The sequence below is a fragment of the Astatotilapia calliptera genome, chromosome 20 (genome assembly GCF_900246225.1).
Source record: "Astatotilapia calliptera chromosome 20, fAstCal1.2, whole genome shotgun sequence".
NCBI classification, from domain to species: domain Eukaryota; kingdom Metazoa; phylum Chordata; class Actinopteri; order Cichliformes; family Cichlidae; genus Astatotilapia; species Astatotilapia calliptera.
Genome location: NC_039321.1, coordinates 29,891,860 through 29,897,859, shown reverse-complemented (window position 1 = coordinate 29,897,859; position 6,000 = coordinate 29,891,860).

The window sequence follows — 6,000 nt, the reverse complement described above, 5'->3', positions numbered from 1 at the left end:
AAGGGAGTGAAAGAAAAGCCAAAGGAAAACTTCTGCTTTTGTGTGTGTGTTTGTGATGAACAGTCAAGACACACATCTTGTGTCAGACAATAAAACAACAAGCCTGAGCTGAGCTTCATCTGCAGTGTCCAGTATCACCAGCATAGATTGTTGCTCAGTCTGAATGACACAGAGGGGAAAATCTAACCACAGTACTAATAGTTAGCTCATACATTGTCACTAAAGGTCATTAATTTGGCCAAAAATGCTGTCATGACACTGATAATTACACGTCTTATGTTATTACAGTTGCATCACCGTCTACTTGACCCCCTGGGTCGTGAGCCAGCTTCCATAGGTTACATGCAGATTTCAGTCTTTCTTGTACCAGCAAGAACTAAGTTACACAAGTCATGAACTGTTTGAATGTTAAATGAAATTACACTTTGTAATGTTGCATGAAGAAGCAAACTGTAAGATGTAAACTCATACAGAACAGTGCCGATAGTAGATTAATCAGTGCTAGCACATCACCGTTATACAGTTTTATAGTCTGTGTTAACCACCAGCTGGACCGTGCTTCAAACATAACAGTGAAATATCATCAGATGAAGGTAAATCTGCTGGTGCGATATGAGCAGACATGCTGTTATTCGCTTGGATTCATTTGGGGCGATGTTAGTGTCCACCTGGTGAATGTAAATGCAGTGGCTGTTGCTTCTCGCTCTCTAGCAGCTCGTGAGGGAAACATCTGGTTGTGATAATAATTTTATGACGTTGTGAGATTTTGTTCAGTCGTAATTCACAGCGATGTGCCCATAAAAATCAAAATATGACAGCAAAGATTTGAATTAAATGAAAAGGACACAGGTGATTGGCAGTATAGCCGACGATTTTGCAGAAAAACAGAAAACACTGAAGAAAATCGAGAAAAAAAAGACAAAACATGTTTTAAAAACAAGAAGAAGCACTCTTTACGTTCGCCAAGGCAGCTCACTCTCTGACCAGTATCTACTTTTATGTGAACAGTATGGTATTTTGCATATGTGCAAAAGTTTATAGTACAGTAAAAGTAACGCATTCTGGGGTCAACTTGAAAGAAATGTAGATGTGAAATGTAGATCAAAGGTCAAATGTGCTGTGATATTTGGATCCAAACTATAATGTGTTTATGCAAGTTCGACCTTACTTGTAATAGTTCAAAAGTAACCTTATATTTAGAATCCTCATGTTCCATTTCCTGTATGTTCATATGATGTCAATACAAACAGTAAGAAACATAGTTTTAATTAGATGGTGACTATAGTGGAATCACAGCAACAAAAGAACCATGAAGTAAAATTGTTCCCTAATAGCCCCATACATTACCTGCTGTATGCAGGTTTGGAAATGCATAGAAAACAAACACTAATCCAATGTTTATGCTGCAGGAGAAAACTATAAGAACTATAAATAAATTACTGGAATATAAATAAACCAACCAAAGGCTATTTATTAAACTATGTGCGTACAATTTTTATGATTTAGTTTATGCTAATACTGTACTGGTGATGTACAAAGCACAAACATAATGTACTTCCAGACTGGATTCAGTGGATTTTAGAAATAAGAGAAATGAAAAGTGAACTAAGTGTAAAAGGTATGTTATAAATACAGTTGTCAGAACAAATGATTAAAAATATGTATATTTGCAAAAGTAACTTGTTGAATACTTTAACAGTAAGGCCATGATCACATATAAAACTGAGGTATAATTATAATTATTTCTACAAGCAAAATAGAGCTCAAAGGGTTTTGAATGAATTCTGATAAAACCGTGTAGGGGTGTAGAGCGGGCTCATGTTCAAATTTAATTTACATTCACCCTGGTCTTCACGGTCAGCTCAGTGATTTATTGGTCAAAAATTGACAGTTAGAAGCTATGATTCTTACAAGTGTGGTGTGTGATGTCCACATGTAAATAGAATCATTTGAAGATTAAAAAAATTACATCACATTTGACCTCTGATGTCTCCTGTAAGGTCAATAGACTGAGCTGAAGGTCAAAGTGATAATAATCCCATATTTATTAAAAGCTATGAAAATCAGTAGCTATCTGTGTGCTAAGCAGATAGTGTTCATTGGGTTTTAAGCTGCCTACACAACAGAAAATTATGAAACCAAACATTAAAGTGGAAGAGAACATAGCCAAACACTGAGCTGAAATGTAATGCAGATTCTTTTACCACTTTTCAAATGCTCACATTATTCTCACGCTATAATTTTTCATACTTTGTTGCTATTAAAAAGAAAGCAATTAAAGATGATCTAATGTTTCCAGAGTCCTTGGCTCTGTCAAATAAATGCTGGGCAGTATAACTTTTCTCATATTTTGAAACTAAAAACTAAATCATGGAGCAGTGCAGTATCCTGTGTGTGTGACATACAAAATTATAGAAAGAATAAAGCGCCATCAACAAAGTTGTAGATGCACCAACAAAACAGATAAAAATGTAGGCGTGTAAGAGGTTTTTTAACCTGTAGAGCTTCTGATTATATCTTTTGTTTCTTTTTGTTTCTACTTGCATGTCTCTTTTATTAAAGCAATTTTAAGAGATTAGCTTGTGTGATATTGTTTAAACTGCCTCTTTTATCAATTTATCAAAGCTTAGATAATCCAGTATTGTGGTTATACAGTACCTTCACCCCAGGACACGACATTGAAAGTCAATGAAAATCTCTGTGAAGCCAAAAACTTGGCATTTCTCATCTTTTTCCCACGCGGGGCAGCACGGATCAGTGAACACAGAAAACAAGGGAACAAGCTTGAGGCTGCTGTGAACTACTGAGTCACCCAACATGTCCCTGGGGACGTTTACTCATGAGAGTGGAGCTCAGCTAGACGTCCTCGCTTCACCCTTTCGGCTCTATGGCTGCTGAAATGTGAGGACACACTGACACCCAGTGGTGTTAGAGACGTGGCGCAACAGGCATGTATATCAGTGTGTTAGACGGAGTAGTGAGGCACACCGATGACAAAAGACAGACGGGAATTTCATCAGCTCTAGTTTGATGCGACTTTTTATGGTTTTGCTTGGCTGCCACTGATCTCATAAAACAACCACCTGACATGGTGATAGAAGAAAAAGTGAGCCCGCATCTTGGTCTATGCTTATCAGAAATGCTGTGAGGGGAGGGGGGCAGCACATTACAACTTGAACTGTGGCTTGTGATAATAAACCAAATATTTTCGTTTTTCGCAATTCTGATCAGACAAAACCAGATTTGTGAAAATGACTCACTATGGAATTTAAACAAACATTGTTCACAGTGTTTGAGACCAAAAACCTGATCAGAGTAATCAGAATCAGAATCAGAATCAGAATGGGGTTTATTGCCAAATGTTGAGCAGGTTTACAACATTAGGAAATTGCTGCGGTGCTTCAGTGCAAACATAGTGTCATAAATAGCACTTAAATAGACATGAAAAAATAAAAGTAGGGATAAGAATTAAAAGTGCTACGTAGAAAGATATATACATGATATATACATGAGTGCAGGTGGTGATCAGTGCCAAACATGGAATGATGCAGTGACACAGCGTAGGGTCATCAGAATCAGAATCAAAATATACACGTGACACATCAATAATAAAAGGAAATATTGGGTGCATATTTATGTAGACATTTATCAGACTCTCAGTGGAACAAAACACTTTATCATGAAATAACTTTATCATGCATCTATGATTTGATCCTTTTTTTTAAATCTATATGGCATCAACAGTGAATAGTGTATACAGGTCTGACCACCAGAGGGCCTTCAATTCCAACATTTAGATATTAAACTGAGCCCTTCTGTATGGATTTTTCTCTTCATGATTGCTTAACATTACACACACACACACACACACACACACACACACACACACACACACACACACACACACACACACACACACACACACACACACACACACACATATATATATATATATATATATATATGTATATGTATATGTGGAGATTAGAATTACATTTAACTGCACTGACAACCTGTGAACCACCACTGCCTACTTTTCCTGTTCAGTTAAGCCTTCAGAAGATAACTTTAGGATTTTTAAACTGGGCCAGATTCGACAGAAAGGGATTGTATTTCTCTGTAAGATGACATTTTTAACCACCGATCTCGTCTGCCTCCTCCTACTCCTGCTTAGAGCTGACTTTTTTTCAAAATACTGCTATTAGTAGCAGTGAATGTGGGCTCGCTGGTTCTTTCCTCTCTAAAGTGTCTTTTATCTTGGCTCCCTCTGGTGTCTTTTCCTCAGTAAGCTGGAGTCAGTTGAGTAAAAGACACTACTGGGAACCCAGAAAGAGTGGGTAAAAATTCCCCCTGCTGCCTCTCATATAAAATGCTCCCAAATTGCAACCAATGGTCTGCGCAGCTTATCATTAATCATTAGCAGATCTTGTCATCAGGGGGAAATGAGGAGGTCAGAGAGAAGAGGGGTGAGCAGGTGGAAGAGCGGGGGCTGAGATGGATGAATGAATTCAGTGTAGCCCCACTGGGGGCGTACACAAACAGACTAGATTGTTTCAGTGGTCGTGCTTTGCACAGTGATGTCCCTGCAGAACACATCTGTATGAATGGGATGTTGTGTGACTATCAGGCAATTTAAACCTGTGCGAACGTGAATCCAGGACGGACAAACTCCTTGTTGGGAGGGGTTAAAAAAGATTGCCACCCTCTTGTAAGGATTTACGGGGATGAGAGCAGCGCAACATAAAAACGAGGAATTGAGGAGACAATAGAAGTTTTATCCTATTTCACTTGGGCCAGATATCCAGCTGTGCTGCTCAAATATGTAAAGCCAAAGGGGCGCGTCCCTGCTTGTGTTTGTGTCAGACCCTCTAATCCAGCTTATATACACAGGGCCACAGTGTACCAGGGTGTTAAATCCAACGATGGGTTATGGGCACAATATCTTTTAATACTTTTCAATTCAAGTGGAAGAACATTCTGGAACAATAATACACGTATATATATATATGCATCTGCAGAAAACTTTTCTCTTCAACCTCCAAATTGAGCCCTTTCTGTCTGATCCCATCCTGATAAGAACTAAAGCTGTTTATGAGATTTAGAGGAGGAAAGAGGGAGAATAAGGCTGTGAGAGAGAAAGACAAAAAAACAACTGAGAACTAGAGAGGATTAAAAAAGATTGAGAGAAGGAGCACGAGATATTCCTGTCCCTGAACCGGTAGTGCAAAACAACATAATCCCAGATTTTTATGGGCACTATTTTTGCTGGAAAGCTTTTGGATTATGAGTGGCTGTTGCTTTATATCGCCTGTATGTCATTGTGTAAACATGACCCCACGGCCTGCTGCTCAGATGAGGGAAGCTGAGAGACCGAATACAAGTGTAAACTAGGCAAATGACAGGAGAGGAGTTTTCCTAAGGTTTTTTTATTTATCAAGAATGAAGCTAAGACATCTCTCAGACATAATTTCTGTTTTCCACATTACTGATCCTCTGTAGTTTTAAAAGCAACCTTTCTTCAAATGTATGTGTGTTTGGGATTTCACAGGCACTGTGAGGGCCAGAATGGCTCATAAAGTTGTGACATAATCTCCACCTTGATCACTGAATATTTTAAAAAGTCATGGAAACGAGTCTCGTTGCACCATCTCTTGTTGCACTGCGAGAGCTTTCCAGCTGGTGTGCATATCATCACACATGTATGGGATAACTGACTCCCATCCACACATGGGTATCCGATAAATTAAAGGCTCATCACACTGAGTCACACCCTTTTTCTAGAGGAGCCGGGGTGCTTCCAAAAATGGTGTCGCCTAATTCCTAAACTCAAACATGTCATTGTTTTGTGTCATCCTTATCATGGTTGATAGAGGTAAGGCAGCAATTATCCACAGTTTTATGTTAGCAATGTATCAAAACATCAATCCAGAGACAATTAGGCACCTACAGAAAATTATTAAATAATTGCACAGTTCTCCTACAGGGATTTAGAGTGAGTTT